Here is a 25,573-nt window from a genome sequence, read left to right as displayed (position 1 = left end):
CTGTGTAACTGCTGTAAATTCACAGTAACTGCCATCTCCTTACAAATGTTCATTAGATTAACCACACTTGTACAGACTGTATATAACTACCAACTCTCCAGCCATGTTGATGGATTGCCTATATTGGCTGGAAATATTCATTTCCAGAGAAAAGACACAGACAGAAGATGCTTACAGGATGTGATGTGACAACACTAATGAACTATTGATGTGTCATATTTGTCCAAGGCGTATTTCATTGTTATGAAAAAAGAGAATATTAAAATCATGATGACCAATTGGAGTGGTGATTTCTTTGTGTGTATATAATTTGGAATTTTGTACAAATGTAGGCCAATAATAAATATATGATATCATTTCATTCTTTTCAAAGGTTTATTTGCATGACGCACAAACAGACACAATTGAAAGGTACAAATGTATTGTGCATGAAACGAATTCAAACGTGGTGCAGATGTGTGTCACAAGTTGATCTGGCTGTAGGCTGTGGCATTTGGCCAGAGGTGGCGCTGGTTGACTAGAGTCCATGTTAGTGCACACAAAGTAAACTGCTCGCTTTAGTTGTGAAGCAAAAACGCTGAAACCGGAGAAATAAAACGTGCGAGGGGAACGATAACGACGACAAGAGTCCCCCGATCGTTTACTCTTGCTGTCCTGTGAACAAAATCGGCGTGGTGTTAATTGTTTGCTGTTTTCGCGATCGCGTCGCGCATGAGAATATCACCAGGTAAACTCGCGACATTTTTAAACATTTTGTTGTTCAACGGCATCAAGACTGACGGAGTGTGTTTGAGATAACCTCACAAGTGTCACAGATGACACATTTGGCGGGTTTTTTTGCTGGTTTGTCGGTAGCAGCTCCTGAAACGCAAGACTGCCACACATCTGTTCAACCAACGCCAGTTGATCTACACGCCAGTTGATCTGGAACAGTGGCCGCCTTGGGTCTCTCCTCCTCCTGTCTCCCCTTCCCTCATCCACCTGCTGGCCTCTGTGGAAGCTCCGCCATAGCCACCACCAAACAACTGAGTTATTTTTACACATCGGCCAGCATCTGGCCAATCCACCACCTCTCATTGTTCATGCCATTACAAAAAAAATAAATAAATAAGTCATCAGCCCACCGGGCAAATGCCCAGTATGCCCGGTGGCCAGTCCAGCTATGTTAACCTGTTAATCTTTCGCCGAAAAATTGTTTTCTGCGGTGCTGTCTTTCGTGCTTGGCTCTCCTACCTTTGCTAACATGATGCTCATAGTGCAGAAGCCCATGCTGCATTCACTTACACTCGGATATCTGAGTTTCACTGTGAAAACATAATCGTACATTTGATATTTCATTGAATTTTATTGTTTTAGCTTCGGGGTGGCACCTGGGGTGGCCAGTCTGGTTGGGGGGGTGGCCTGTGCCCCCCAGGCCACCCCGCTGGACACGCCACTGGCTGTTAGTGCTAGTAAAACGTGATGAAACGACTGGCTGCAGGACCAAAATTAGTAAGTCAACATCAGACAAACTTACAAATTCTCTAACAAAATGGATTGCTCTCGATTGTAGACCACTATCAGTGGTAGAAAATAGGGGGTTAGAAAATGTGCTACAGTTAGCGTCAGGTGATCCAACTTTCGAAATGCCATGCTGAAAGTCTATTTCAAGTAAATTAAACAGCTTTTTGACACTGAAAAGCAAGAAAAATTAGATGCATTACAGACAGCCCTGCTAATATGGAGGAGGCTCCTCCTCTCTTCATTGCCTTCAGACTCTGATTCAGATGAGGAAGCCCTGTGTAATAGGGCCCTGTGCTTGTACAGAAGAGAATCTGCCATCAGTGAGACAGACTGCCCGCTGCAGTGGTGGCCCAGTCGAGCAGGGACCCACCCACAGCTGTCTGTCCTGGCCCGCAAGTATTTGATTAGTCCTGCCACTTGAGAGACGGTTCTCACTCGCAGGGTCACATAGTAACAAAAGCCTTAAGATCAAAAAATGAAAACAGGCTAGTTTGTCTAAGTACTGGCTAAAAGAGATGTACAGTAAATACAGTTGGATGCAAAAGTTTGGGCAACGTTATTCATAGTCATTATTTTCCTGTATAAATCGTTGGTTGTTACAATAAAAAATGTCAGTTAAATAGATCATATAGGAGACACACAGTGATATTTCAGAAGTGAAATGAAGTTTATTGCATTTACAGAAAGTGAATGCAATCAACAATTTAAATAATTGTTTAAACAAAAGGCAGGTGCATAAATTAGGGCACCACAAAAAAAGAAATGAAATCGATATTTAGTAGATCCGCCTTTTGCAGAAATTACAGCCTCTAAACGCTTCCTGTAGGTTCCAATGAGAGTCTGGGTTGTGGTTGAAGCTATTTTGGACCATTCCTCTTTACAAAACATCTTTAGTTCCTTCAGGTTTGATGGCTTCTGAGCATGGACAGCTCTCTTTAACTCACACCACAGATTTTCAATAATATTCAGGTCTGGGGACTGAGATGGTCATTCCAGAGCATTGTACTTGTTCCTCTGCATGAATGCCTTAGTGGATTTTGAGCAGTGTTTTGGGTCGTTGTCTTGTTGTAAGATCCAGCCCCAGCGCTGCTTCAGCTTTGTCACTGATTCCTGGACATTGGTCTCCAGAATCTGCTGATACTGAGTGGAATCCATGTGTCCCTCAACTTTGACCAGATTCCCAGTCCCTGCACTGGCGTCACAGCCCCACAGCATGATGGAACCACCACCATATTTTACTGTAGGTAGCAGGTGTTTTTCTTGGAATGCTGTGTTCTTTTTCCTCCATAACGCCCCTTGTTATCCCAAATAACTCAGTTTTAGTTTCATCGGTCCACAGCACCTTATTCCAGAATGAAGCTGGCTTGTCCAAATGTGCTTTAGCATACCTCAAGCGGCTCTGTTTGTGCTGTGGGTGGAGAAAAGGCCTCCTCTGCATCACTCTTGCATACAGCATCTCCTTGTGTAAAGTGCGCCGAATGGTTGAACGATGCACAGTGACTCCATCTGCTGCAAGATGATGTTGTAGGTCTTTGGTGCTGGTCTGTGGGTTGACTCTGACTGTTCTTACCATTTGTTGCTTCTGTCTATCAGAGATTTTTCTTGGTCTGCCACTTCGAGCCTTAACTTGAACTGAGCCTGTGGTCTTCCATTTTCTCAATATGTTCCTAACTGTGGAAACAGACAGCTTAAATCTCTGAGACAGCTTTCTGTATCCTTCCCCTAAACCATGATGGTGAACAATCTTTGTCTTCAGGTCATTCGAGAGTTGTTTTGAGACCTCCATGGTGCTTCTCTTCAGAGAAAATTAACAGAGGAGGGAAACTTACAATTGACCCCCTTAAATACTCTTTCTCATTATTGGATTCACCTGTGTATGTAGGTCAGGGGTCACTGAGCTTACCAAGCCAATTTGAGTTACAAAAATAGACTCTGTGCACCTTAGCATATGCTACTTCCGGTGGGGAAACTCCTGTAGGGCGCTTCGTTTCCGGTGTGATATTCGCATCTTGTTTACGGTCGGGTTTTCCATAAAAAAAAGTCAACCAAATGGACGAATCAAGGGGCGATTTACATTTCTCAAGATGTCTTGGGCATTTATCGAATATATCTGTAGATGATGTTCATCGGCTTGTTGATATTTTTCTCTCTTTCTCTCTACCTTCCTTTAGCATGTCCATAAATCCAACTTTTTGTGCGATGGTTAGCATCTTCCTCTGCCTTTTAGGAGCTACTGCAGGTGCCTTTGACGGTGCAAAACATTTCATCGACATTGTTGTGTTTGTTAGGGAGAAAACCTACAAACATACAGTGCAGCACTTCAGAGTCACATTGTTAGTGATCGATGTAGCAATTCTGTACTGTACAGGGGAGCAGGAACGGCACTGAGGAGATCAACAATGATCTACAGCCGATCGGGACGCAGAACACAATGCGCTTTAAAAAAAAAAAAAAACATGCAAAATTGTAGTGATGTGTCCTGTGTGTCGAAGCTTCGAATCGCGCTTCGGGTAATCTCGGGGGCGTGTCTGTGAAGCGCGTATCGAGGCTTGCTTTGATTACGTATGCAGTGACGTTCGAGGCTTCGCGGGCAGTCCGTACCACGTGACTGATTCGGGAACTGGTTCACTGGTTCGCGCCAGATTCGAAATAAAATGGGCAGCAAAACACAGCTGATTCCCCCATCACATTGTGTTGCGGAATTGGATTGTTTACGTGCTACATAGTTACTTGAGCATTTCTTCTTCGATGGAGCCTGCAAGGAAGAGATTTGTTTTCTCTTCTAATAAAGTATGCACACAGTAATAAATATCACAAATGATAAGTACCATAATATAAATAAACAACACTACAGATCCTATAACCTGATTTATGTCTTTTAGTTTATTAAAAAGTGAAGCGCCACACAGTTTGTGTCATTATCCAGATGTACATAAGCATGATTACGATTTTTAATATAACTTTATTTTGCCCGAAATGCCAGAATCTCAGGTTAAACCTCACAAAAATTTCAACAACCACCAAACAGCTAAAACAGTAAGTGACAGCAGGTACACGGATTCTGCACAAAGACGCAAACACAAAGCGCGGAACCGCTGACGGATCAGAGTCAGTGAGATGTCGCCTTTCTCACCCGACGACACGGACACGGTCGGGGCTGAAAGGACAGCTCACTGATTCTCATGTGTCGGCGGGTCCGCGCTTCGTTTTTACGTCTTTTTGCGCTGATTCTGACGCTGCAGGTTTTATTTCTCTCCAAACAATATTGACTGAACCAGCAGCAAAAGAAGATCCAAACTACGCTTCACATAAACATCGTCATGAATTCCCTCTGACTTTTGCTGTTTTGCTTCCACCACGATAAAAATCACACTTCATGCACAGCTCTCTCTCCCTCTCTCTCTCTGTACTTGAAGAACAGTTTCCCATCTAAAAATCTGTTTTCTGCATTATTCCCTTGCTTGTTACGCACAAGTCTACCGTTGTTTTCAGCGCTGTCAGCCGCTGTTTTTTCCTTTTCTACCGAAAAGAAAACCTAATTTCTGCTGTTCAATAGGCTACCAAACAAATTTAAACTTTTTAAAATTATGCAAAATTGCAAAACGCTTAGCCGCGTCTCTAAACCTCTGTAACTTTGCTTTGCTTCATTAAGCAGCATCAGGTAATGTTCATATGTTGATGAATGGTTTTCTTTCGTTTTTGATCTGCTGCAGAATATTTTTATAAATCGTATTTCTGTTTTATCCTTAGCTGCTTTGACACAAAGGCATCTGCTGTGATGCTCACACCTTTGATAAAGTCTCGCAAGTGTCAGCTTTCTTTTTATAGATATAAAAATATAGAAATGTACTGATCCATGATCTGAATTATAATATTTCTGACTGAGGCACAATTTCCCCTGATCGAATCCTGGATCGAATCGAATCTAGAAATCAGTGACAATACGCAGGCCTAACAGTTACACAATCATACCAAAACTCTGTCCTGATAGTTTCCACTTTCTCTTTTGTATCAGACATACTGAGACAATATTTGGGATAAATAACCACGAAAACAATCTATTTATTCAGTTTAGAGGTTTACACATCACATCATTATAATCACAGAGCCTATTTCACTTAAATCGTCCACTTGATGGCGCAGTAGAGCAAATGAATCATCACAATGCTTCGAACCATGAGTCGACCAGTTGGATGGAAAGCTTCAGCTCATCACAAGGCTTCATCTCACCATCACTACAAAATTGCACTTAAAGAATCTGCGAAACAGCGAGGTTTTTAACGGCGTTATAGCGAGGGACCACTGTAATTGTGAAGATAAGTCACAACATGCCCTTCGTGAATACTAATATATAGAGACCCTTACCAGCAATCATTCATGTAATTTTTTTTATATCCTGTCGCTTTTTCACGGTTTGTTGACATGCTGTGTAGGTGTGTACTGATATCGACATAACGGGGAAATATCTGGCTTTGACTACTGTTCACCTGTAGTTTGAATGCTGGACATTTGCCAGTTTAAATCATAAGAACTTTCAGTATACAGAGATTTGTCTTCTGCATGCAGTAATGCAGTTCTGCTTGTGTTGAGTGATGTAAACAAACAATCGATCCACGCTCTTCAAACATCAAAACTGATCATTTGATTATTTTTTTTATGACACAGCAATGGTGAGTGTTCCCATCTCCTGCTCTTTGTAACTTAACGTAATCTTTCCGTTTTCGTATTTTGGTCCACCTTCGCAGTAGCAATTGCCTGCAAAATAAAGCTACCGGAAATGTACAACCCTACATCCGGTCTTAAAACAGGAAGTTAGCATTTTCTCGTGCACAGGGTTTATTAGTTCTAAAGGTTTTGGAATCAATAAAATGACAACAGTGCCCAAATTTATGCACCTGCCTGATTTTGTTTTAACAATTATTGCACAGTTTCTGTAAATCCAATAAACTTCATTTCACTTCTCAAATATCACTGTGTGTGTCTCCTATATGATATATTTAACTGGCAATTTTTATTGTAACAACCAACGATTTATACAGGAAAGTAATGACTATTAACAAGGTTGACCAAACTTTTGCATCCCACTGTAAGCATGGAGGTGTGATGAGTCCAATGGGTTTATTATTTTTTGCACTAAAATGTTTGATGATCACACTGTTTTAGCCTAATTTACAAAATAATTTTAGCTAAGGTTTCTCAGAGTAACTGGTCAAAGCCGGACAAATAGCCTTTTATGTCTCTGCGTTAATTTTTTTAAGAAGAAAAACTGCATTTTATGTTGAAATTTTTATCATTATTATTTAAAGAAATTACCATTTTCAAAATGTACTCAAAGTACTTAAAATAGCACTTTATTCTTAAGTCTGCCCAAGTTTTGCCAGGGAAATTATTTTTTGTTTCTCCGTTTTGAATTGAAATCCAGGCTAAATGCTTTTTGCTCTCCAGAAATTAAAAGAGCTTGAGTTTACAATTCTGCTCACTAAAACCCTTAAAAAAAAACAAAAAACGCATTGGCGCTCATTTTCATGTGAGATTAAATGTGATTAATTAATTATAAATTAGATTAATTAGATTAATTTCTTTAATTGAGTCCTACCTCTTTTCCATACTACACACATCACCCAAATGGGAAACAAAGAAAGGAAAACAATTCTCACCTCCTGCATTTCCTGAGAAGAATGTGCTGAACACTAGAAAAAGGATTAATATTAAGACATTATCAACCCCACAAAGTCAAAATCATGAACTGAAGGCAAAAACTATGACATTTCAGATGCCAGTTTTTGTCCCATCACCCATGTTTATTCTCATTTAAAAGAGTATAGAAATAAAATTGATTTTAAAAGCCTAATACAAAGTAATGCATGAATTGGGTTTAATTACCCTAATAGGTCAAAAGTGTTTAAATTGAGTCAAACAACCAGGTAATGTTTTGCTTAGAGGGTCATATTAATTTAAAAAAAAAAACACATTTAATTTGAAAGAAACCACAAATATGATCCAATCAAGTTCTCAGATAAAATGCAGGAAATAAACAGAGAAAATCCATGTACTTACAGAATAATGTGTATAAAGTGTGCCTCATCATGACACTCCTGCAGCACTCTGATCCACAGATAATCTCAAACTGTTCTACTTTCAAGAAAGAAAAGTCACACTTAATGTAAATGAGATATGGCGTCTTTCTCAAATCTTATTTAAATTATTTAGATTACATCTCTGATGACGTCTCCCCTAAGCTGTTATCATGATCCTGAGTGTGTGACATGGTGTTATGGTGTTTTTAAAATATTGAAGTAAATGGAATTTGAAAATTTATCAACTTTAAAATTAATTAATAAAATGAATCTGAAAGAATTTAAATGGTTTGCAAGTCATTAAATTTTGTCCATTAAGAACTTTGAGTGCTCAAGTCTAGTAAAGAAGAGGAGAATGATTCCATATTGAATGTCATAATGACTTAAGCTGTAGGACAAATGTAAATAGTAAATGGACTAGTTCTTTTATAGAGCCTTACACTCAATACACTTTATAACACGTCTCAATTTTTTATTGACCCACACATTTATACAAGCTCTGTTTTCTTCATCAAAGTGTTTTCTATCCAACATTCACACAGTAAGTCCTGGGAGTACTCAGGTTCAGTCATTTGCCCAAGGATCCTTTAGCATGCAAATTTGTAGCAGCCAGAGATTGAACCACCAACCTTCCAATTAATAAATGACCTGCCCTAGATGACAGTTAGATCCAAAAACATGGACTGTCATCGATAACTCCTGTCACAAGACTGAGATCACTATCACTATCTGTTTTTCAGAACTGAAGTGATAGCTGGTGACTGATGGCTTTGTTCCTCTGGACAATTTTAAGAGGACGGCTCTAAATGTAGCCTGTCTTCTGATGACTGCTGTAGAGTGTGTTTCAGCTGACATTTACTGGTAACCGATCTTTCCGTATTCTTTTCCATCTTTTTAACATTACACTTAGATGCAAAAATTTTATCATAAATCATAAAAACATTTTGTTTGCTTTTTTTGCTTGAGCCCAATCTTGCAGCTCACACTCAGCACAGATCTATAAATGATCTGATCTTTTGTTCAAAGCTTTGTTGTGAACACAGACACAGGAAACAACTCTCTGTGTGGTTAAACTGAAGCGAGGGAGTTTACATTTAGCATCTTCTGACAAAATGAAATGTTAAAAAAGTAACTGTACTTATTTTTTAATCAGATTTTTCAATCAGATTTAATTTTCTAGTAGAATTGCTAAGAAATAATAGTTATTATATTTTTCAACAGTAGTGTCTCACAATCTTAAAACAAGATGGAATAATAGCTATGTTTCGTCTTTGTCATGAGACACTGTAAAACCCAGGTGTAATGTCATGATTGACAGCTTTTGTTTTTCAGAGTGAAAGTTCACAGCTGGACTACAGTAGGATTGTCATACCTTAAATTAATCTGCAAATGAAAAAGAAAAAAAATAACATTATTTAATTGTTAGTGTGAGGAAAAGACAGCTGTTAATTCATGTATTCATTCTATTCTGCTTGAATATTAAGTAGTGACTACAGATTAGGTCCTGGAGCACTCAGAGCAATGGACAAACAGGAAGAACATGATGTAAAGTGAGACACTTAAACAGTTTATATGGAAAACAGAAGAAATATAAGACCTGCCTGATCCCTGTCTGTTAGCAGCACCTGTACTTTCACTGATACTGAACAGGAAGCACATGCCTTTTAAACCTCATCAAGACACAAACCTTTGTCCACATACTGTGTATATGGCCAGTAATATTATGATGATGATGATGATAGTAATAATAATAATTACTAAGAACACTCAAAACTTGTTCACAGCTTTCTGTTCTGACGTTCACAAGCTGCAGTTCACCTATCTTTAGATCTACAGTGGTCAACCACAAAATGACTGTGCTACCAGTGTTCAATTTTTTTTTGTTGTTCTGTGGCAACAGTAAAGGAGACAAGAGAGCGCAAAAGCATGCAAGCAAGTAGATATACTCTAGAAGTAGGTGTAACATTTACAATCAAATATAAACAGGTGAAAAAACAGTAAAAACTCACAGAAAGAAAACTTTACATTTTCGTAGTGGATTTAAAAACAAATCAGTTGCTGATATGCAAAATGATTTTGAAGCATATAACTAACAAATAGTCACTTTAAAGAGTGACGAAACGTTTCTCCCACTGAAAACACTACTCCAGATGAACAAAATCAATGTTTGGGGGTATAACTAACAAATAGTATCAATTTAATCAAACCATGCCTCAACAACGGGCATTCAAAATAAAACGCTGAAGTTTCCTACCTTCTGATCATATTCGTGATTGTGCTTTGTCGCTCTGTGAAGAGTTACAAAAAGAGAAAAAAAAAGTTTGAGTTATCTTTCTACCCCTGCTGAATTTGCACTGCTAAAACCTTTCACAGAAATGCACGCTGTTCATTTCTGATCACAGAGCATACAGTTCACATCCATCAGCGTTTTGTAGGCAGGCAAAACTAGGCCAGGTCAAAGTTAATTCATTATAAAGCAGTATTGTGACATTCATAAAAATATATATATGTGTATATATATATATATATATATACACACACATACACACACACACACACATATATATATGTATATATATATACATATATATATATATATATATATACGCGCCCATCATCATTAACATCAATGTTCACCTTCACCAATGCATAAAACACAAGGATGGTGATAAATTATGAAAACGTCAACACAGCAACATATGTATTTAAGTATAAAAGGTTAGCCTTCAGGACTCCATTTATCTGTTGTGGTTTAGAGCTGCTAAAGAAAAGATTATGCCAATATAAGGTGTAGTCATGGTAGTTTATCAGGCTTGTCAGTACAATATAGTTGCAAATCAATATAAATAGATATCGAAATCTAATATAAATTATATTTTAGATTCAGACCTGTGCTAGAAACTAAAAGTGACAATAATGAAGGGACACAAATACCTGAACTGCTGCCACTGCTGCACAGAGTTTGATCAGCCAACAGTGCTGTGGTTTCACTGGTCTGTCATGTTAATGTGACGGAACAGAGCAAATACTAGCAAACTGAAACTCAGTGTGGTGTTTCTGTGTAAAACGCCTGTACAATGCATGTACATGAATTATACACAATGTAACTTTTTTTTTTTGTTTCTTATTAACTTAAAGGAACATCCCACAGTCACACAGATGGGTTACTACTTCATAAAGAAGTCTGTATTTTTAACTGAAATCTTAACCAACAAGATCACTGTTCCTGTGTTTTATGTTCATTACTCGTTTTATCTTCATTATAAAGTTGATCATTGAGCAAAATCAATTGTTTGGCTGCTAAAACCATGAAATCTAAAACCAGTTTGGCAATATTCTTTAATAAGTCATGCAGTCCTGAGCAATTCTAACAGAGCAAAGCAATTCTGACCAGTCAGTCATTAAAGAAACAGAACCAAGAAAGACTAGATGTGTTTAATACACTTGCTGAAAAAATCATTTTAAAGAAAACACTCTAACACAGAGTTGACTATTAATTTATCTTACAATAAAGTTTCCACCAAGTTGTATTTATTAATAATAATATTTGAAGTAAGATGTCTGCAAAATACATTTATAATTTCACAATAATACAGAAACAACACCTAAAAATTATATTTTTTCTGTTGATATTTTCCTATTCACATTGTACTCACATTGATTAAATGAGCACTGTTGCTTGCACCCACAGAAGCATTTACAAAAACCACCAAACAGAAAATAACTAAAGGAAAACCACAGGAAACAATCAGGAAGTAAAAAATGCAACCCTTTAAGTGTTTCTTGCTGCTGTCTATCCGGTCTTGACGTGATGACATGACGAATCCTGCTTCTGGGCCCAAACTACCCTGCATTTAATAAGGCTTTTGTGTTTTCTTTAACATGTTTTAATGCTTTGTATCTTGTTCTATTTAACCTCAAAAAGCCCCATAAAACAGTCAGTGATCACTAGGGATGGGTATCGAAAACCGGTTCTTGTTGAGAACCGATTCCCACTGTTTCAATTCCTTGGAATCGTTTGCCATTTTTGCAAACGATTCCCTTATCGATTCCAGTCGCCCCGAATGACGTCACCACGTTGCGGAGCGTCGGAGCGTACCTGGCAGGAAACACGGCGCCTAAGCGGCTCAAACGCTTAAAAGTTTGTTTATACTTTATGAGAACGGATGACAACAGGGCAACTTGCAATACTTGCAAAGTAGATATTTCATTAAGGGAGGAAACACTACGAATATGCAAAAGCATTTGCTCACAAAACACGCGATGAACTTAAATGAATGTCTTTAATTCCGCTCCGGACTCGTGAATCTCAACCCAGCAGCAGCAGCGGTAACGTTTGCACGTCATCTCCCGTTAATGCGGCAGGTAAATAATCAACTAACAGTGCATATTATGTTAGCGCGATCTGCTTTATTACAAAACCTGCCATTGTGCATTTAGGTGACCATGATGAGACAGACAGTCTGGCTGGCGCTCGCTGGCAGTTGTCGCTGCAGTCCACCGGTAGCGTCTCTTTTCAGGCCCGCATGTCACCGAGCAGTGACTAGTTTGTGGTCAAAACCTTGCAGCCATTTGCCACAGCAGATGGTAAGTGAATGTGTTTAATTGTAGGCAGGGACATTACTGGATATTCTTGTGTAATTGCTACAGAATAATTTATGTTATACTTTGTTATTGCTACAGAAGAATATTTATTTTATTATTTTACGTTTACAATTTTCCCCGGGGACCCTGTGACACCCCATTGAAGAGCCATAGGCTGGATCCCTTAAGATCTCACTGTTGGGTTTGTAAGGCCATGTTACTCCTAAATTTCTATCTTGTTGAAAGAGAAGATATAAAACAGTTCTAAGCTAATCGACCTTAGTGTTCTCCTTTTTAAAAACAAGAATCGATAAGAGAATCGATAAAGAATCGAATCGTTAAACAGAATCGAAAATGGAATCGGAATCGTTAAAATCTTATCAATACCCATCCGTAGTGATCACTGTCGGCCTCTCTTGGTTTTTATTACCGCTACAACAGCCCAGCCCATGCAGCAGGATATTAATGACTAACCTCATATTGTGGATGGATTATCTCAGTTGTTCTCCTGACTGAAGTTTGGTCTATTTACAACATCCTGCCATTTGGTTGCATTTGTCCCTAACCATCGAGAATCCTCATGTCAACTTTTATCGAGTGGAAAAAAGTTCAGCATCCAGCGTTCATCCTCCAGCTTCACTGTTTCTGTTATGCTAAGATAGCTGTGTCGCTAGTGATCACGTAGCACATAGTTATATACTAGCGAGCCAAACTTCAGTAATCCTACAAACATCAGTGCAGTTTATTTTTGTGTCTACGTTTATGTCGGAAGTGATAGCAGAGCTGTACGTTTTAATTTGTTTCCGAAATCCCTCAGTCAGGACATGCTATATTGTATTTAGATGGAAGCTAGCGAGCTAACTTCCTGCTAACTTCTAACTCCGTTAAATGTCGTAAATTCCGTTTTCATGGATGCCTGGATGTTAAACTTAATTGTTACACCTGGTAGAGCAGAACGCTGATCAATTTATTACAGATGAAAGAATTTAGACAGTTTTTCAACTCTCAGTGATGCCACAGTTATCATTTGATTTAGGGACCTGCAGCGGAGTTTGGGCCCAGACAAGGCTAATGACGTCAGACTTAAAGACCTATCAGAGGTCAAGGTTTGGAATGTAAAAACTTGTACCATCATTTTAACAAAAGAAATAACCTATTTCTACCTGAATAACTAAACTGAGCATTACAATAATTTCTCAGTGATATGGGTATTTTTCATTACCAAATTATGTGGTAAATTCAGGGTGTGTGACGACTTTATTGGTTGGGCTTGGGCCTCCGAGGCCTGTCCACGACACTGATGGGAACTAAATACAGTAAGAGCAGAAGACCCAGACAACAAACAACACAGTGATGGAAGTACAGTGTTGAAACTCCAGAAATATTAGACCAGTCTTTTGTTTTTTAAAGGGTGGTATGCGTACCACTAGTGGTACTTGGGCTCTCTCATGCGGTGCACGGGAAATCTCCATTTTTTTTAAAGATTAAATAATATATGGTATGCAAAGACAACACAAGAGTTCCCAAGGCTCTTCTAGGTGTCAGAGTCAACCAGAAAACGTGTCCCCAAGCGTGAGTCCTCTTTCATCCTGTTTTCCTTCTCTCACCCCAACTGGTCGCAGCAGATGGCCGCCCTTCCCTGAGCCTGGTTCAGCCGGAGGGTTCTTCCTGTTAAAAGGGAGTTTTTCCTTCCCACTGTCGCCAAAGTGCTTGTTCATAGGGGGTCATATGATTGTTCAACACGTTCTCACTCCCAACTCGTCAAATGTGTGATGCATGGTCAGGCTCCCTCTGCTTCACTTATCGACGCGCAGGGGAATTGACGTGCAGGGTCCTCTTATTGAATACTATAGATCTCCTTAAACGTTGTTTATTGACGACAAGAGATTGCCGCGGAAGAGCCTGTTGTCCGTATATTTATATATTTCCGAAATCACATTGTAGTGACGTGTACTGAACACAATATATTATATAATGTAAGCAACTACCTGAGAAACAGCAAATACAGCAGATAATTAATTATAGGCTATTACTTTTGTATTGTTTATTGCATTTATGGAGGGAGTGTTGTATGCTGGGTAATGGCACAGCTAGCGACTGGGTGACTTTATTCACCCGCTTCGGATGTTATCAGTCCATACAATGGGCGTTATTAGTGTTACACCGCTGAAATGATGGGCCAACTCATCTCCTGTGCAACATATTTATTTTACAGAAAAACTGTAAAAACAGAAAAATAAGACAATCAGTTCTTTTTGGCGCGCAGGCCGTACGCTGCCTCTTCACCACTGACACTACTTCTTCTAGTGTAGCAAACATTACTTTATACAAGTAACTTTTACAGTTTCATATTCATATGCACCACTTGATAAACTGCTTAAATCACAAAAATACATTTTACTATACACATGAATAACATAGTGAACTCTGATTACAGTTTTATATTGTTTTTTTACTACTGTTTTAATCTATTTATGGACCTGTCTTCTTAACTGTATTTATTAAACTCGATCTCTTTCAAAAAAATGTTTTTCTTAACATATTTTTTACAGCATTCACTCTTCATGAACTAAACATAAAGCAATTCACATTTTCTCTTATTGTGCAAAATATATATCTTGTGACTTTAACCCAAAAATACCTGCACCGAGCTCACAGAATTTCGGTACAATCTAACACTTGGATCGGCACAGGCCAACAACAGGATCAACTTGGAAATTAGCTCTCTAGTTTAACATTCGCCACAAACCAGACATTTATCATTAATCGCCACTGCTGTCTGTCACTTTTATAACATCTGTGTTATATTATCAACCACCCAGCTTACCTGTAAAAACAGAAAAATATGACAATCAGTTCTCTTTGGCGCGCAGGCCATACGCTGCCTCTTCACCACTGACACTACTTCTTCTAGTGTAGCGTCAGCTACCGATGCGTACAGGACCGAGCGCCCTCTGCTGGCGGAACTTATATAACAGTAAAACTGACATTGCAGTGGCCTTACTAAAAGAAAGTGTCTTTGAGTATAAAATAAAATGGGGGGCTACTATTTTCATGTCAATGTCTTTAACATAGTGCCACATTAGCAGAAATCAGTCCCATAGATATGGGCCATCTCTACCTGCTAGATTGTTCAGAAGGTTGTTATCATCCATCCAGATGGAGGATCACTAACAGGAGCGTGGCTGCAATCCGGTGGATACAGCAGTGTTTACAGGTAAGGCCATTTAAACGGACAGCATTTATAAAATGACTATTAAAAGTCAGCGAGTGTCAATAATGTTAATGTGGTTATGTTAGTAATACACCGAGTGCTAATATAACAGCTTTAAGATGCATTTGTAGATATTATTACGTGTTTTACCGTCTTTATGGTGCTAGCTTAAAGTTACGGTGTAAACGTTAGCTTATATTGTAGTAAAGCTATTACTGTTTAAACGATGTTAGGACAGAAATATTAGCTTCTGTCATGACTGATAAAGTTACTAGTTAATAAAGTTTCCAGTAAAGTGATTAATCGCAGCCACAGATTGACAGTAAATATCTCGATTAGCTTCAATGCATCTGTAATAAATATGTGCAAGTTTCAGTGCTTCGTTTAAACTGTATGATACTTATACTGACCCGGGGTCAGTGTAAAATACAATCCTAGCTGTGTGAACAAAGCCTGGCTCCTTTAGTCCTGCATGACAAACCTCAGGATGCAGGTTGTTATTACTCTTTCCTGCTGGCACACCTGTCACACCTGAGAGTCAGCTAGAAACTTACAGTGACGTGGACATCATGCAAAGACTGCCAGACTCTGTAATACTGTAAATGATCAGTGACTCAGGTTAACACTAAACTTTAAACAGTCCCTCTGTGTCTCTGTGTGTGCTGAACATCTAGGATTGAGTCAGGCTGCATTGACTGTGGGACTTTTCTGTGTTAAAAACTGGTTGAAGACGGCTCAGAAACATTTGAAGATTAAAATTTAGCATTATGGCTGCTGGTGGTTTGTAAAGCCTCTACTCAGCTGTATTTTTGCTACTTATGTTATTTATGTTTGTTGTTGTTTAACACAGATTTCAGAAGAGCAAAGATGAGCACTGTTGCTTAATCGTTAATAGTTTAACTGGATTGGAAATCAAAAAAATCCAGATTCTTCTTCCACAGAAGTTTCATTTGTCAGTGTGGGTCTGCTGAGTCACCTGAAGAACTCATTTCATTCAGTCTCCACGATGTTCATTTACAGAAATGTTTCACAGGAACTGATTCCTCCCAAAGGGTGAACTAGTGTGTTTCCATAGATTATCTCTGTATGAATGTACTTCTTAAATGAAGGCAATTGTTTGTCCTGTTTTGGTTATAAAGAAACCTTTAAATAATATTTTAAATAATAGTCATAATTATGATTATTATTAGAAATATCAAACATTTAAGTGGATTTTCTGTTACACGTATTGTCTTAGCCCTGCGATAAACTGGCAGCCTGTCTTTCTCCTGTATCAGCTGGGATAGGCTTCATCCTCCCGTGACCTTGAATTGGATACATTGTATTCCAATTATGTAATCTGATCATTTACAAACTCAAGGTATCCAATCAAAATGTAAGTAATAATGACAAAATGGGAAAGCAGAAATAAGTGTGACATGAATGTAAATGTGTTAGCTGACATAGAGGACAGCTACATGTAGTCTGAAAAATCTTTGTTGTCAAGTTTGCTGGTATATCAGCACGAGACATTCTTACATAGAAGAGTCTGTTAAAGTCTCTAACTCAGTGAAGCATTATTGGTCCAGTCTGTTTGGATAAATATAGTAAGCTGATGTATGTGCATGTATTGACACATTTTCTTAAGTGCTTATCCAGTTCAGGATCACAGTGGAGCTGCAGCTGAATGTGTTCAGTAAAGAAACCTTACAAAAGTTAACAATATACCTGCATCTCTGTACGTTGTTGTCCACAGGATGAGAAAATCGAACTGGAAGACTGTGGAACATGTTAATAAATGTTTGTATTTATCCCTTTGTCTTTCACAGGAGGCGCTGAAAGGTTTCCCTAATAGTTCCTGGTGAATCAAAGCAGAACCATAAAGGTTGCTGGACTGCATCGTGGCCTTACCCCTGAGCAGTCATCCTGTTAAAGGAGGAACCAGTTAGAAGCTGTTTTCAAAGTAGCTGAGCAGATTTCATCTCAAGTAAGAGATTAACTGTTTGTTCATCTGTTCTGCCACTTAAAGGACATTTAAGGACGTCTTTTGAGTGTCCAGTTGAATTAATTCTACTGGCTCTCATGGTCATTTGTGATTATGGACATATTTTTCATGTTCATCAACCATTTAGTAAATTCTATCTATTTAGTAATATCTGTCAGCTATAAAATATAATATAAATATAAAAATATCTAAATATCTCCTTCCCTTTATATTTTAATGATGTAAGACCAGACGTCTGTTATCGTGTTACATTAGCATTCCTCACATATGAATGAGATGCTGTACAGTACAATCCTACTGACACAGCAGAGGGATAACGACGTCTATTCAACATCGTTACACGACACATTCGAGCTGCATGATGCAGACAAAGTGACTAAATCATCTTTTTTGTGGTTTATTGTCTTCAAACCAGCAGACAAAGCCGATGGCAGAAGATGTTTGGAGAAGAACTTCAGGCCGTGGACTGAAAAGGTATTTTTTTCTTGTTATCAAAAGACATTTGGAGTGACGGCTTCTACAACTGTGCTGATGTGAAGCTTACAGGCTAAGAAGTCACAGTGTTGATATTCAGCACAAAGAGAAAAGCTCACTTGTTTGAATTTATTTACAATCATAGTTTTTATAAATTCTGACTGTAAACAGCTTTTACAGCTTTGATATTGTTTGACACTCGATATCAGGTGATGGTATTTAATTTAAAGGTTTCTTTGTCCCAATGAGCCATTTACACTGACCAGTGTTTCACTTTAACTGTAACACATTCATTATTTAGATCCAACATTTCTAAGAGAAACAACTGAATGTAAAAAATGGCAGCCCTCAGGCCAGGTTTAATTGATAGAGATATATGCATGCATTATGAAATTTATGTATCCCAGATAATTGTTATTCATCTAGTCCTGGCAGATCCACCCCTTCCTCCCAAGTTAACTGCAACCCAAAAGAACTAGTGGGGCTATTTACACACTCACAACCAGTGTGGGGTAGAAAGAGCCATCAAAAACCTGTCAGCCTGCACAGCTACAGATGTGCTAAAAGCTATAAGAGTTAGAAGCTCTGCTTATGGAGAAACTTTCTAAGCCTAACAGGGGACAGGTACTCCTGCCCAAATAACATGATATAACCCCACATACAGCCCAGCCATGAAGTGAACCAAGTCATTTAGTTAAAGACAGCATGGGACCAAATGCATGTAACCAGCCTGCACCAACCTGACATTTCTTCCTCCTGAATTAAATGAATGAATGGATGAAAGTTAAATGACTACAAACCTAAAGCCACTAGTTCCCACACTGGAGTTCCCTGACACTGTGTTAACTATATTTAGCTTGTATCAACAGTTGTAACAGGCTAAGCTACCTGAGACACTGCATTGAACGATTGTTTCTATCTTAATGGTTTCAGCTCATATGTTCTGCTTTTTCCTCAAAGCAGCTCGTGCTCTTTCTGCTTCCATTTTGATGGCAAGAAGAAGAAGAATGCTTCAGCGAAGTGGCGTTCATGGTCTCAGTGAACAGTCATGGTCACACACTGCATGTGGTTTTAAAAGCAACATTGTTCACCACAACGATCGAGATGTGTAATATCAGTGCAGCTACGGTTTGTTCTTGAACATCAGTTCTGTTTTCTACTTTGACCACTTAGACCAAAAAAGTGTTGTTTTCAGATTCTTTCTTTTAAATCTATAAAGCACCTGTTCATTTTTTATTACAATTAGTTTCACATAAATGTTAGTGTTTCCTTTATGGTCTTTTAATGCTTACACTACACTGTACACGTCTACATTAGAGACATTTCTGTTACTTATTTATGAGACTGGGCTGCTTGACTACAATTTGGAAATGGATGCAAAATCACACAGATCGTGCTATTGTTTGTTTTTCAATACGATGGACTGAACACAGGAGGTATCTGACTAAGCAAAGATTAATCTGATCCCATTTCTACCTGTAAATGCCAGCAAAGCCACTTTACTTTGCGCTTTTATTTTGAAGAGTACCTTAGCACTTCCTCTTTTATTGTGTCAGACTTCCTGTTCTGTTCTCAGTGAAACGACACAAACACGTTGCTTCAGAGTGAGTAAAAACGTTTATTTTTTGAAAATACTCATGCAAAACTATGTTTTTTATTTACCTGTCACATGCTATAACTTTGAAAGTTTACACAATGTGGTTGAATTCGTTTTTTATTGTATATGCATGTCATTTGTTTGTGGTGTGGAAAGACTGGCTAAGAGATGTGCATGGAGGAGGTTGGCTAGCTGGTTCAGCATGATTAGCACCCTTGGAAGCAGAAAGAGGTTGGTTTAATGATTGCGAATGATTGTTTATGTATTTAAGAGACAGAAAGGTTGTTGTTAATTCATTTTATTAAATGCTGTAACATAAATAGTTTAAAAACTATTGATTTATGTCAATGTCACTATTTGAGTTAATCAAAATAAGTTTCTATGGTAAAATGTGAACATTTCTGCACTTTCTACTTGAATGTTTAATGGTATTTGTTTGTGCATCTTTATAGTTTTCACGGTGCCATATTGTCAGTGGTTTAAAGAGGAGAGAATAAAGTTGCATCAGTCGAAGCTCTCTGCGTTATGAGTGGTAATTCCAAGTGGGCAGCTACACTACCTGTCTCTACTGTTTCAACTGTAACTGTCAGGATGAGAGCTGGAATAAATATATTTATTCCAGCTCTCATTGGGCAAAGGCATGACTCAGACTTGTCAAATGTTCTTTGACTTGATACACAATATGAAGTTCACAATTTTCTTACAAATAAAACCTATAATGACAAACATGAACAGCTGTGCCTATTTCTGAGACATGATTTTTTTGAATGTGTTCATATTTAGACAGTGTACATTTGTATGCTGAAACTGTAATGGTGAACCTGAGGTGATGGTCAACACAAGGCAAATATATATAAATATAAAACAATACTGAAGTAATGTCTTTACCCTCTGCAGCGTGTGGACGCTGTGCACACAATCACCTTATTCACTGTAGTAAACCTGTACCGCTAGCTACGTGACTGACTGTCTCCATGGTTACATCGTATATTATTAGCTATGTAAACAGCTTCCAAAGATACCGCCATAGCTCTCTGCTGCTGTAACACTTTCACGCTTTGCAAATCATTTCACGTTTTTGATAGTTATGCATAAAGAATATGTTTTTAAAGACATGCTAGGCTGTTGCTATGGTGGTTGCTGTGGACTAGGGTGGCCACAGTCTGCCGTAACTTGAACTCAAACCCCGCTTTGTTCTGTAATTAAAGGCATTTTATAGCCGTTCATGACACACACGCACACACACATAAAACACTTTGCCTCACCATGAGAATGCAACTTTACTAAAACCTTTAAAGTATCTGATATAGGATAGAAAAATGAAGCAACCAGAGATTTAATGATGAAGACTCTGGGTTCTGTAGTTCACGTTTTACAGTCCTGAATGACTCACTGCACATCCATATAATTTATTGAAGAGGAGTTTAGAATGCACTTTACATTTAGACTGTGGCTGTTTAATTTTTTACATTGTTACCATGTCATGAATAAGGTTCACCTGCTGGGGGTTTCATGGATCAGCTGGACAATACAGACAAAGACAGACTTCATCCATCATACGCAAGAATCCTAGTTGAATTTTTGTTTTCACTCATATTTTTTAAACAAATATTGAAAACAACTGTGACAGACTGGATACCTGGTCAGGGTGTACATTACCTTTCACTCAAGCATCCCAGGACAGAGCCCTGCCCCACCATGAGCCTGGGTGGATACGTGGTTATAATATAAAATGACTGATACTGAATATGAATATTTCATGAAAATCAAATTATAATATGAATTCCTAGGTGTTTGTTATATCCAGCAAGAGTAGTATTGATTACATATGTCTGAATTGCTAACCCTAACCCTAGCTCAACAGACCACAATGCCCTGGACTGTCACTATTATTACATGCTGTGAACATAAGTAGCTTTGATCACAGTTTATGTTGTAAAAGGAATATTAAAAAAAGATCAACATTGTGATGTTATTTCTTCCAAACTGACCAGAAACATGCTTGTCAGACTCTCACAGCACAGGATCAGACTCACTGTGCATGACGGCTCAGGCCAGTAATGTCTGTTAGATTGTCAGTTGTTTAGTGCTTCTGTACAGTTATGGTCACCGTCTCTATTTCAGTATAATTAATATGCAGAAAACACTAAAAGTTGATTGTCTTCCAATATTCTAACATAATTAAAAAACTTTGACTTTGTTAGTACATATTGTTACAGTCCTAATGCCAATATGATTCTTCATAACACCTGCTTTGAAATACTGAACTTTAAAATTGACCTGATGAAAGATAATTTACAGTGGCAGTCTGTCAGGATAATTCTGACTATAAGATCACTGTATTAATCTGAATCCTTCTGAAATGTGCTGTGAATGAATGCTGATGCAACTCACTGTGGGAAAGCTGTTAATAAATGAATCTGTGACACATGCAACACATTCACAGAGGAAGAGGACACAAAGGGAGGACACGCAGAGGCTGTGTTAAAGTTAGAAATCCAAATCTTTAGTCAAAAACAGGCGTCGGTTACAAACAAAAGGACAAGCAGTCCATTAAACAGTCTACAGGGTCAAACATACAGAGAATTCAAACAGCAGTAAAAAATAACTGGACACTGAAAAACTTAAAGCAATGTGAGACGAAACAAAAGGAAGCAGCACAATATATTCACTGAATTATCATCAATTACAAAAGAGAAAAGCAACGATTTCTAAGGATTGTTTTCTTAATTGCAGTTAAGAGTGTGGCTGGTAAAGATGGAAACATACAGAATGTAAACTGTGAGTTTGGTGAACTTTGTTAGTAACAAATGAGGTAAAAAAACCCCAGACAAAACACAGAAAGAGGCTCTCAGTATTCATTAATAATTAGAAAGCATCTAAACATTCTGGTCGTGGATTTTTACAATCTTAGTTGCGCTCGCTGTCATCATTATAATCATCATGATCAATGGCGAGGTGGGCGGGGCTGTCTCTGATGATGTCACCATGAAGGAACAGCGTCTGGCACGTGTTGGTTAAACATCCCAGTACTGGTTTAGTTTCCTCTCCAGCTGGTTGACATTTGACATTTCAACATTAAGGGGAAGAAGAAGAAACAGTGTTAGGTCAGGTGACCACATGGTTTCTAAAATAACTGACAGGAAGTAACCAGGCCGTTAGAAATGGATGGCATGTGTTTAGAGTTACTGTAGTTAGGTAACTCTACTTACCAAAAGCAAAGCTGCTGAATGTTGCAGGAATATGCTCACGTGTGGTGATCATTCAGTGCTGCTCCGGCAGGTTACACAGTCCAATAGTGATATCCAGCCCATCTGAGAGTTTGAAAACACACATGCAAAGATTTATTTTTTGTTACAGTCAAAGTTGGATGTTCATTTTTGTCCTTTAAAAATGTTTGTGTATTTGAAAGCACTAACATTTAAGGATGACTCGGATCGTCTCTCTCTAAGAGTATCTCCTTTAAAGGGGAGACAAGTGTATCCACTGATCCACGTCACTTTACCTGGATGATGACTCCTCTCTCCCTCACTCAGAAACACTCCTAATATAACCAAGCAAATAAATAATATTGAAGATTTACTTACATCATTACAAAAACATCAAAAACATGTTCCTTTGATTCCATTTCTCCATTCCTGCTGAACATCAGGCAACAAATATCCCAGTAAATCACAGTAAAATGTAAAGCACATATTTTCTTTGTCTAACCTCTGCAGAGCCTCTGTCAAGAAAAACATATCTGTAAGCATAAAACAAATATACATTTCATAACACTGCACTGGACAAACCTCGGTCAGTTGATTTCCTCTGTGCAGTGCAGACGAGCATCAGTCAGCAAGTCAAGGTGGTGAGATGGACTGGTGCTCTTTGTGACTCTGCTAGTTCTTCTGAGGAAACACCACCGTCTCTCCACACCGTCACCATCTGTGAGCACAAACTGCTGCTCTGCTCTGCCAGCATGTAGGAAATCACATATCACACACACAAGGGTGAAGAAACATTAGAGCTCAACTTTGGATACTTTAGATCTAAACAGATCAAAGTAGCTCTTAGTTTCAGCAATCAGTGAACACACAGACAATGATAACATATTGATTCTGTATGAATACAATATGGTATTTTCAATACAGGTGTCAAATTAATGTATTAAAACTAATACAGATATATGTGTGTGTGTGTGTGTGTACATATATATATATATATATATATATATATACACATATGTATAATGTATATATATATTTGATAAATTAGTTTGCTAAATTAGAATATATTTTTATTTTTTTCATTTAACAATTGCAACTGAAAGAAATTAAATATTGAACCAAACTATATATTGTCACATTCTGCATTCTCAAATACAAATTTCACAAAGTAAATTTTTGATTAACAGAAAAAATATGAATTACAAAAAATAATTGTATATTATTAAAATATTATGCAACCATGACCAAAGTCAGAATCTTCATTACAGTACTGTGGACTTACTGCTTGGCTAATAGTGATAAACTTCAGGGGAGATCATGATGACAGAAAACTGTAAACAACACTCTGAAGTCTGAAGCTGCTTTTCTTGTTTCTGTGACCTCAGCACGCTGACAGACCTGAAGTTGCTACATATTTTAAAAAGTGATAATTATAGGGAAGAAACTTCTCTTTTTCATCCATTTAATCAAACATTTGATGCCTCAGCTGTCTCAGTCCTATAGCATTCTGCAACTACAACTAACCTGAGGCGGCTTGGATTTGGCTGCAGGTGCCCCTGTACATCCTTCCAAGCAGCACACATGTGGGTACCATTTAACCACACTTCTTCCTGAGCTTTGCTTCATCACAAGACTAAAGGTGGCATCCCGTGTCACAGTCTTATCATCATCCAACTGGAGAAGAAACATTTACAGGCCTCCTGGTTTTGTTTTCTGATCCTGCAAAAAGACTGAGGACAACAAAGCCCAGAGAACACGAGATACACAACATCCAACATTCAGACTCAACAGCCTCCATAAATGAAGAGCACCACGTTGGTTCAGTTATACTAGATATGAGCATGCTTCACATTACTGTGTATGAATAATAATCAAGAGACAAACTTTGAAGATGCAGAGCATGATGTCCCATCATCAGCCTGCAAACAAATATCCAGCAGGCTTCTTTGTTGGCAGAGGTGATGATTCTCCCATCAGGGATCAGTAGCGTGTGTTAACCTGTGGTATAAGCAGCAGTCAGTGAAATATTACTGTTTCAGATAAGAAATCTAGCACATAAAAGCCAGGGTGGGAGGGATCTCTGCAAACTGACTTACCTCTGCAAGTGTGAGGCTGTTCCTCCAGCTTCAACAAAAATCTGACTCTCCAGTCACAGACAAACAAAAAACTCCAGCTGGGAGATAGAAAACGCTGCTTGGGTCTTGCTGGATGTTGCTGGTCAGAGTCCACACATTAGCAGTGTGCTTCTTGGTCCCACTGACCCATGTGGACAGTGACTGTGGAGAACTGTTCTGGCAAACGGAAAAGAGAATTAAAATGACAAAAAGCCAAACAGGATTTCCACAAAGACTCTCTTGGAATCAGCAATCAGAAAATCATTGGTTCATATTACAATTAAATATGACCAGGCTCCTTAAATGTAAGCAGTTAAGATCTGATTTCATTTACATCCCTCACACAGCACATTTGTCCAGGCTGTCAGGTAAACATAGAATTAATCTCAGGTAACATGACTCATAATAGAGATTCAGTAAGAAAGATTGCCAGCTCTAATATTATTACCACACAATCCAAGGACACACCAACAGCTCAGATTTCTAGAACTATTTAAACAAATGTCAGTCTATCCATTCATTTTCTTCTGAATATTCAATTCATGTTCACAGTGGGGGGGGTGTCGTGGAATTTTGTAAATAAAGTCTGCAACACAGAAAGAGCTGTGATCAAACTATTTATTACTGCGCGCAGGAGAGCAAACACACATCAAACATCACAGTTCACAGTCATGTCAGCTCTGCCACAGAAGTGGTGCTCCCACTCCTTTATGCATTCCAAGGAAGAGGGAGGAAGTTACAAACTGATCGTACCACACTTCACGCGCCTCGCTATGAAACCTAACAGATCAATGGTTAAGCTGTTTTGTGCCCTTGG

At 38.3% G+C, this 25,573-nt stretch overlaps 1 protein-coding gene and 1 long non-coding RNA gene across 2 annotated transcripts in view; one reads left to right on the top strand and one right to left on the bottom strand.

Annotated features, from left to right (window-relative positions):
* The window catches only part of LOC112846236 (low affinity immunoglobulin gamma Fc region receptor III-like), a 700,124-nt gene that overhangs the window by 307,059 nt on the left and 367,492 nt on the right, over positions 1–25,573 (bottom strand). The window lies entirely within an intron of this gene.
* On the top strand, positions 15,925–18,677 carry LOC102078917 (uncharacterized). The gene is made up of 3 exons (XR_001223661.3): positions 15,925–16,158; positions 17,187–17,344; positions 17,778–18,677. It is a non-coding gene; the product is annotated as an uncharacterized LOC102078917 (long non-coding RNA).

Source organism: Oreochromis niloticus, linkage group LG3, assembly GCF_001858045.2.
Source record: "Oreochromis niloticus isolate F11D_XX linkage group LG3, O_niloticus_UMD_NMBU, whole genome shotgun sequence".
In the NCBI taxonomy this organism is placed as follows: domain Eukaryota; kingdom Metazoa; phylum Chordata; class Actinopteri; order Cichliformes; family Cichlidae; genus Oreochromis; species Oreochromis niloticus.
The sequence above is the reverse complement of the archived record's forward strand: the minus strand, read 5'-3'. Positions and strand labels throughout refer to the sequence as shown.